At 36.2% G+C, this 9,660-nt stretch overlaps 1 long non-coding RNA gene and 1 pseudogene across 1 annotated transcript; one reads left to right on the top strand and one right to left on the bottom strand.

Annotated features, from left to right (window-relative positions):
* The first annotated feature begins 6,024 nt into the window (after positions 1-6,024).
* On the top strand, positions 6,025-7,662 carry LOC126764337 (uncharacterized). The gene is made up of 3 exons (XR_007667950.1): positions 6,025-6,168; positions 7,313-7,341; positions 7,397-7,662. It is a non-coding gene; the product is annotated as an uncharacterized LOC126764337 (long non-coding RNA).
* A 369-nt stretch (positions 7,663-8,031) lies between these two features.
* Positions 8,032-9,029, bottom strand: LOC126764165 (NADH dehydrogenase [ubiquinone] 1 alpha subcomplex subunit 9, mitochondrial-like; annotated as a pseudogene).
* Between the last annotated feature and the right edge of the window lie 631 nt (positions 9,030-9,660).

Genomic DNA, 9,660 nt, shown 5'->3' with positions numbered 1-9,660 from the left:
TGGCACTTTGCAATCGCTCGAGTACGTCATCAATGATCGGCATTGGGAAGTTATCCCTCATTATTTTTAAGTTAAGGCGTCGATAGTCGCAACAGAGCCTCTTGCTCCCATCCTTTTTCTGAACTAATACTACGGGTGACGCATTTATTGGAAGTACTACGTTTTATAATCCCCTCATTCAACCACTTTCCTATTTGCTGTTCTACGATACACTTGTCCACGTAAGGCATCCTACGTGGACCCTGATAGGTTGGTATGTCATCCGTTAACGTAATCTTCATCTCAATTGGTGATTTATACTGTGGCTTTGGGCAATATTCTCCAAGCAAACTCGCTATTTCGTCCGCATGATCCTTTCTTAAATGATGTAAATCTAACTCTTCCATATTGCTTTGTTCTGCAGCTACCAACCCAATCTCGTTGCGTTCGTGCATCCATTCGCGTAATAAATCTCCTTCCTCAGTTCTCTCTTTATCTTTATCTATCTTATCACTTCTAGCTTCGGATTTATTACTCTTTTTCTTTAAAAACTTTACACCGTTCTCTGACACTTCTAGATCGACACACTTTAGGATATTATTACCTATGATTGCCGAATAGCAGATATCTCGTTCCCCTACCACATGAAAAACTACCGGTATGTCTATCCCGTCGACATGAATCTGGCATGAAAATGATCCTATTGTTGTAAGTTCACTTTTGCCTATTCCCACCAATCGCCTTTTGTCACTATCTAGTTCGACACCTCCTAAACTTATTAGAACATCACTACGGAGTAAACAGAGATCACACCCAGTATCGAGTAAGGCAGACAATTTAATATTGTTTAGTACCATTTCCTTGAAAATTACGCATTTATTGGACACTCCCAACTGTTCATTTGACAACGTATTTACTCTTTCGACTTTCGCGCCTAACGACTTTCCACACTTTGATGCGATGTGTCCACTCTGACCGCACTTAAAACACTTGATAGTTTGCTGAGGACAGTTACTCGCTAAATGCCCTACAGTGCCACACCTAAAACAACGTCTCTTTTCTGTTGTCTTCCTCTCCTCAATGCCTTCGCTTTTTACCTCTTCCCCACGTCGATTGGGTTCTGCCTGCTGTCGACTTGACCGAATCTTTTCGTAAACGATTATTTCATCCTTAAGCTGATCGATGTTCCTAGCTTGATACAAATTACTTTTCCCTACCCTGGTATCCGGTATACCTTCAATAAAATATTCTATTAAACTGGGTTCATCGAGGTCAATTGGAGAACCGAGTTCCATTAACTTATACAAATATTCGCGGTAACCCTCATTACTTCGTTTGCGTCGATTACGCAGCTGTCTATGCACCTCCGCTGATGAAACTCTTTCTCCGAATTCTTTAAACAGTAGATCCTTTAAAGAAGACCAACTGCTGATACCCCTCTGGCTTCTTACAAAAACTTTGGCCGCTCCTTTTAAAAGTTGCTTGGCATATAAAAACTTCTGAATGTCCGACCATTTAACTGCGAGTGCATTTTCCTCAAATTCCGTAACCCAATCTTTCACTGTCGGCTGACCTACTATACTGAAATGACTCAACGATTCCTCGATGTCACGTAACGTGAAAGACGTGTGATTCACTAGTGTCTGTCTTGCCCCACCGTCCACTACAGAGGATGCATCCCCAAAATCTGAAACATCATCTACTCCCAATCCAAAATGTTCGCATAATCTGTCCTGTAAAGTGGCCTTGCGCCCTCTTGTAGGAAGCCCCAGCTCTACAAGCTTTTCCTTCGTTCGTTCATTGTCCAACTAAAAATTTGTTCATGGTCCATGTTAGTCAGTTACGCGTGCAGCAATTACAAATTCAAAATTTATAAACGTATAAATACAAAGTGTATGCTTATGTGACTACTTTACAATAAACTTTAAATTTAATTATTTAATGACAATTATTTTACAGTAATTCATAAAGTTAAAACTAACTACTCTTAGTAACTTATCTGTATAATGAACTCCAACGCTTGACGCCGCCTCTGCTTTGGCTAAGTCCAACGATGTCCCTCGTAGTTACACGTTGTTCGGATCTATTTGGCCGCCACTGTACGCACTTGTTGCCCTCGCATGTGCAACCAGCCCTACTCTGCTTCGCGCAGATTTTGCAGCCACCACTGCTTTATACTTCTGAGTCGCACTCAGATTTGATAAAAACGAATTTGCAGCCACCACTGCTTTACGCTTCTGCGTCGCACTCAGATTTTTTAAAACGATTTTGCAGCCACCACTGCCTTGTACTTCTGAGTCGCACTCAGATCACTCAGAATAAAATTCTTTGTCGCTTCTGCTTCGCACTGTTCGAATCGCGAGCAGATTTGCAGCCACCACTGCTTTACACCTCTGAGTCGCACTCAGATTTAATAAAAACGAATTTGCAGCCACCACTGCTTTACACTTCTGAGTCGCACTCAGATTTTTTAAAACGATTTTGCAGCCACCACTGCTTCACACTTCTGAATCGCACTCAGATCACTCAGAATAAAATTCTTTGTCACTTCTGCTTCGCACTGTTCGAATCGCGAGCAGATTTGCAGCCACCACTGCTTTACACTTCTGAGTCGCACTCAGATTTTTTAAAACGATTTTGCAGCCACCACTGCCTTGTACTTCTGAGTCGCACTCAGATCGCTCAGAATAAAATTCTTTGTCACTTCTGCTTCGCACTGTTCGAATCGCGAGCAGATTTGCAGCCACCACTGCTTTACACTTCTGAGTCGCACTCAGATTTTTTAAAACGATTTTGCAGCCACCACTGCTTCACACTTCTGAGTCGCACTCAGATCACTCAAAATAAAATTCTTTGCGTCTACGCTACTTTATAGCGGTACTTTAATAACGGACCTAACGGGCCCAACGGTCCACTACGCGGCTGTACAGTTTTCCAGAAGTTTCGGAACTTCTAAGGACTGTACTTTGCACCAGGTGCCCGCACAACCGTTTGTCTTTACTCACTTTTCGCCACAAGTCTAACGCAATTTCGTTTGTGGTTTTCCCTGAAAAGGAAAAGACCGCACTTTCCTATCCCACTTCTGACACCAATTTGTGGGGTTCGTCACACTCCTCAATCCTATAATTCCAAATACATTCCTTTTCATCCACTTTTAGTTCCAGAAAATCTTTATTAGTTCACTCTTCGTTGAAATTTACAATTTGCAGTTTAGTTACAAAAATCTTTATTATTCCACTCTTAGTTTCAGAAAATCTTTATTAGTTCACTTTTAGTTGAAATTTACAAATCGTAGTTTAGTTACAAAAATCTTTATTATTCAACTCTTAGTTACAATGTACAGTTCGACACCTTTGCTTTAAATTACAATTTCACTCTACGACCGTTTCTCTATTTGCTGCGCACGTCCGATTAGCTTAGCGGCTGACTTCTGCCTCTGTTTCTTTTTGCTCATCGTAATCGGAGCAACCCACGCTAAGTCATTTCTGTGTTGTCCCTTTTCCTTATTTTCCCTTTCTACCAGGGATGCCATCCACATATATTAAAAGACTCAAAGTTTAAAGCCAAAAGTTTGGAATATTAGGTAATCTGCATCAGAGATAATCAATCTATAATCTCAAAGTATAAATTTTGCAATAACTGTAAAATTAGTCACATTTCGCTCAAATGAAGTGAAAATATAAAATATAGTGAAACCAAGGTATAAACATCATTAAAATTAAACTAAGTAACAATAAAGAAATTAAAAAATCTTTTAAAAATGTTACGGTAGTACTATTTGCTAAGTGAAACGGAATCTCTCGTGTTATTATTTAAACAACACCTAAAATCCAATCGTCGATGCTTTCGTCCAACCATATTCTAAAGAGAAGGGAAACATGCTCCTTGTCATTTCTTTGCCGCCGTATTTGAATAGCTAGGCAGGCAATTCATCGGTACCCGCCTCTTTGTTGTTCTTCAGACGGGTAATTGCTATTCGAACTTCTTCATGGTGGGGCAATGGGACGTTCGCTCCATCGTCATCGATTGGGGAATTGAGTTCACCATCTCCTGGTGTTATACTTTCACTTCCATTCAGCAGGCTGGAGAAGTGTTCCCTCTATAATTTTAGTATTTCCTGGGCACCAGTCACTAGATCACCTCTGGGTGTTCCACAAGAGTACGGTCCAGTCTTGAAACCTTCTGTTAGTCGCCGCCTTTTTTCCTAGAGTTTTCGAGGATTAACCCTGTCAGCTAGCTTGTCACGATTTTCATACTCACGCATTTCGGCCTATCTCTTAAGCTCTCGGTATCTGTCCCATCCCGCACCATTTGTGGTGCGTTTTCTTTCCGCTGCAACACGGCATTCCTCAGCATACCAGTTGTTCTTTTACCCTTTCCGATAACCAATGGTTTTCTTTGCAGCTGTTTACATAACAGAGCATCTCGACAGGCAAAATTTATTGTATATATTGGAGCAAAATTATTATCTCTCGACATCGTTGTAGCCCAGCCAGTTTCGGTTACACCTTTCTGAAGATCTATACACAACTGACTTTGCGCCGTTCCTTGTTCTTTTTGTGCTTACCACCATGGTACAAGGGAGTAGGGAAAGTGCCCATTCACCATAGTAAAAGAGCCATTCACAGTCCTTAACCTACCCACCAAGTGTACGTTCACAATAAAAACATCATGGCCACGTCTGGTGAATAAGAGTGGCGAGAGGTTAAAACGGGTTGCGTAAAATCAAAAATGCTTTAATATTAAATTATAAATTTACAGTACTATATTTATACATTTATAAATACTATTTTTAATTTTTCTTTCAGAATGAAGTTTAATGCTGTTATCAAAAGATTTACCGTGCGATTCTGTAACTTGAGACAGTCTCAAGTCTCTAAATTTGAGATTTTAAGTTAGAGACAATTTTTGAGACTTGAGATGATATTGCTATTCTGTAAGTGACAGTCACAAAATCTATTACATTTCATTATTCAGAGATGTTTTTACACTTGAATGAAAATAAATATGTCGATAACAAATATTAAATTTTCTATAACATAGTCAAAAAACATAATTATCAATGAAAATAAAAATATATGTTGACTTTGTTTCATAATATTTACGAAATTTATGTAAAATTGATTTATTTTTAACCTTTTCGTGTTTGAGTTGCTTACAAAATATAAAGAAACGACAATCGATTAATATCTATGATGATCTCTATTCAGTATATTCAAAATGGCAGACAAGTGTTATTTTTAGTTTTGTGACCTGCTAACTACCAGGTCTCAATATTTTGAGACTACCGCTAGAGACTGTTAAGTGAATAGTAACTAGTCTCAAATTGAGACTTTGCCTCAAAATGTCTCAAATAGAGACTAGAGACTGGTTACAGAATCCCGCTATTAATTATATCTTCTTGATATAAATAAATATGCTATATAGTATAATTTTAAGCGTTTTAGTTAACTTATTCATGGACAAATAGGAAATTATTTTGATAATGGGTGGACCAAAAGAGATAACTATTATGGGAAAATTTGGCATTACATATCATAATAATTCGCCTGAACAGTAAAACACAGTTTTTTATTGTAAGATAAATCAAGAGATAATTATAATAGCCATGTTTCCTATATCTATCTATCTATATAAATAAAAATGAATTGTTGTTCGTTAGTCTGATTAAAACTCGAGAACGGCTGGGCCGATTGAGCTGATTTTTGTTTTAAAATGTTTGTCGTAGTCCAGGGTAGGTCTAAACTGTGAGCAAATAAGGAACAATTGCGAGTAAGACAGAGTAAGACGACAATTCCATTTTCCCATATAAATGTTGTCACGACATAACATAAAAACGGCTTGACCGATTTGGCTGAAAATTGGTGGGGAGGTAGCTTAGAACCAGGGTAAGGTCATAGGATACCTTTTATCTCTTTATGTCAAAGTTTAATACAACTCTTAAATACAAAATTATATTTCAAATCATAAGCATTTGTTCAAAATTCATGTTTGTAGGAATATTTAAATATTTCATTTCCTCAAACAAAAAAAAAACAAAAAAAAAACAAAAAAAAAACAATAAAAAAAACCTCGTATCTATATACATACATATATAAAAGAAAGTTGATGTTAGTTACACCATTTATAACTTAATAACGGCTGAACCGATTTGGCTGAAAATTGGTGGAGAGGTAGCTTAGAACCAGGGTAAGGACATAGGATACCTTTTATCTCTTTATGTCAAAGTTTAATACAACTCTTAAATACAAAAATTATATGTATTTCAAATCATAAGCATTTGTTCAGAATTCATGTTTGTAGGAATCATTTGAATATATGCTTACAATTTTAAACAGAGTCTTCTCAAAAATAATACAATTGCTAAATATTTGGAATAGAAGAAAAGAACTGCAACCAAATTCGCAGTGATATAGATTATAACTCGCTGAGTAATCAGTCGTTGAGTATGTATTATACCACGTGCATCCCAAAAGATTGATGTCATAACCTTTCCAGCCGCCTTTTTCGTTTTTCCACGCCTGAGAACCGGTTCATCAGGTTCATCATGTGCAGTCCACTACAATGACTGTCGATTGGACTCCACTGGGAAATGATGGAGCTATGTTTCTATCACTGACGAAAAATTTCGGCTTTATTCCGATTAGAGAGCACTTAAACACTTCACAGAATCAGTTATTCGTTGTTTTTGTTGGATTATGAACTTTCGAGGCACCTACTTTGCTCATTTCGCTGTTTCCAGCTTAGCAAATATCTTTTCAACGGTGGATTTCCCTGAGCCCAAATTCAACAGTATTTTCCCCAAAAAGCCAAATGCTTTATAAACACACGAAATGCTTTATGATCCATTTTTTTGTAAACTAACACAAGTTACTTCACTAAATGTTATATCTCAATAACTAATAGTTATAATCCAACTAATAGAAATCATATAGATTGTAGTAGTATTATCTATGTATCAGCCACAGTGAAGCGTGGACGGGTCCTCTAGTTTTAAGTATAAATTTTTGTAATCACAAACTACGCCGGCGATCAGAAATCCTACTCGTTCCCAAATAGAGTGTTTGACCATCCTAACAGATTTACCATATTATTTTTTAGTTCTAAGCTAAGTTTTTAAATAAAAAGGATTTTTAAAGAAATTATTTTTTGAATTTGCAATATCTATATAGTAGTAAAAAGTAGTTTAAATTAGCTTACGCAACACTATTTTGCCATGCTCAATAGCAATACTGGCATAATATTTTAAAATTTAAAACGGACGGTCGGTGTATTTTAAAAGTAAATTATTTAAGTTTTCAATATAATTATTACTTTATTATTATTTTCACAGATCAATTTCCCGTTCAGATCGATATACAGGTTAATATTCTATAAGTTAAATTATAGCCAAATACTAATTGAAACTTTTTTACAGAAGGAAAATGCCTCGCAATTGTTTTTGTTACTTTTAATTTATTTTCTGTAAATATTTGTTATTTAGTTTCAAGGTATATGGGTGCAAATAGGCCTGCGGGGGAACCGAAAACCCAAAAAAAATCGGTAACGCGCCTAGTTGCATACCTTATTTTGGTGTGGAAAATGCAATATAGGCACAAAAATATGTAAAAAACACCATAAATAAAATCTACCGAAATAAAACATTTAATTATAATTTACTTTTTATTTGGGCTTATAATTATAAAATCGGTAGAAAAAGGGTCAGCCAGTTTTGCTGTTCACAAAGTAAAACTAAATGCAATAATGAAAACAAAAGTAATTAACGAATAACTGCGATAAGTTATATACTTTCATATTTAAAAAAGTACTAACACCTACGTGAATATAAGATTTCTATGCAAGAAATAGTTTGACGTTGTTTATACAAATACACCGATTATTCGAAATATATTCCATTTGAAATTGTCCTAATCGATAATAACTTGTTTGACTCAAATAAAAATACAACTCAAATTCCTTAATTTTTAATAGCGGTTCATTATTAACCAAATTACATTTATTTATCTTAAAGTTTATATATCAATTTTCGCATTGTTCATAATCGACCATAATTCACTATATGTAAAGACGAATTGTAATTCGCGTAGATGCAAATATTTCTTTTTAAATCGCTGCTTGGCCACCAACGCCACCAACTTTCATTTGATGAGTGTTGTTTATTATTTGCTTGGCTGTTGTTGTTAGCGTTGTTGCCATTATAGTAGTTTTATGCAAACATACGTAGTTCTTCCCGATGTTCTATCGGTTTTGGTGGAGCTGGTTCCTCCCACTCTCCCAATTCGGCATCATAATATTGCGCAGCACGATATGGTCGCAATTTCCATGGTACTTGCTCTTCCATGGAGGTCAATTGTACATCCAAACGACATCGGTAATACATTCGCGATTGAAACGTTCCATATGTAGCTCACCAATAGGTTGTCCAGGACAGATAAGCTCAGTGAACTTGGTTTTTTATAGGAAGGTAGGATCACAACGCATGTCTTAACGACGGTATCCATACAATTTTTCATCTTTGCGCATAACACGATGGAACCAGTCAATTAATTCGCTCAACTGGAAACGCTTTGGTCTGCAAGGTGGGTGTTGAGTGTTTAGCATATTAGAAAGTATGTTAATTAAATTTTGCTCAAAACCTACCCAACAGCTTGGTAAACCTGGCCAGCAGTATCGGGATCCTTAGCGCAATTGACAATAGCTTGTGCAAAATCCGAATATGCTCTTCAAAAAGTTGATTCCACCCTCAAGCACAAAGCTCATTGGTTTGGGACTAGCGTTTAAAGCAGAAAAATAATCAAACGTTCTATACCAGCTTCTTTGCTGATTCTATAAAAAAAATTAAAAATTACATGGTAAATCTTTTGAAATAAAGTTTAATTTTAGCTTACCTAGCAATGAGACGTGCACCTTCCACGAGCACGTCATTGAGTTTAAATTTTTGTTTCGAATTCACGACCAACTAATTTGATAACTACATTTGAGTACTTCACAGCATCGCGTATCACTTTTTCATCTCTCAAATTATAAAATTGGAACAGCACTTGACCCATTACGGAACAATATTAACGAGGCTATGTTTAGTTATTTCGTACTTTTATTGGAATAAAATCCCAGCCGATCTATTCTTTATCGTCTCAAGGGAAATTTGGGCTGCGATTTAGAATAGCATCCCCCGATTTCGGGGTTAAAATGTGTATGTACGGAGGTCCTCCAGATCAAGACTTATGGTTTTTGAGATATTTGCATTTAAAGCTCAAAAAATCAACTATATAAAATGGGTGTTTCTCCGATTTATTCCACTAACACTTCACTAATTCGTTTCTAATTATTTATTTTATAATAAATTGTGCAAAAATAACTTTTATTCAACATTTAACTTTTGTTCAATTATTTTTGTTCACACCATGCCGAATAGAATAGTCCAGATTATGCTCATTCACAGCCATATTTATATTTTTGCCATCGTAACGAAGGTTTTTGCAAGACAATTTGTTTGAGTTTATTTCATGGTACAATCCTTTACGATGCTTTATTTAGTTCTTTCAATCTGGAAGAAGTGTTTGCAAATTTCTATTAAATTTTAGAATAGTATCCCCGGATTTCGGGGTTAAAATAGTTATGTACGGATAGAGGAGGTCCTCCAGATTCAGAAAATATATACATATAGTTGCCGCTTATTTG

The sequence above is a fragment of the Bactrocera neohumeralis genome, unplaced genomic scaffold, assembly GCF_024586455.1.
Source record: "Bactrocera neohumeralis isolate Rockhampton unplaced genomic scaffold, APGP_CSIRO_Bneo_wtdbg2-racon-allhic-juicebox.fasta_v2 cluster09, whole genome shotgun sequence".
Lineage (NCBI taxonomy): Eukaryota > Metazoa > Arthropoda > Insecta > Diptera > Tephritidae > Bactrocera > Bactrocera neohumeralis.
The sequence above is the reverse complement of the archived record's forward strand: the minus strand, read 5'-3'. Positions and strand labels throughout refer to the sequence as shown.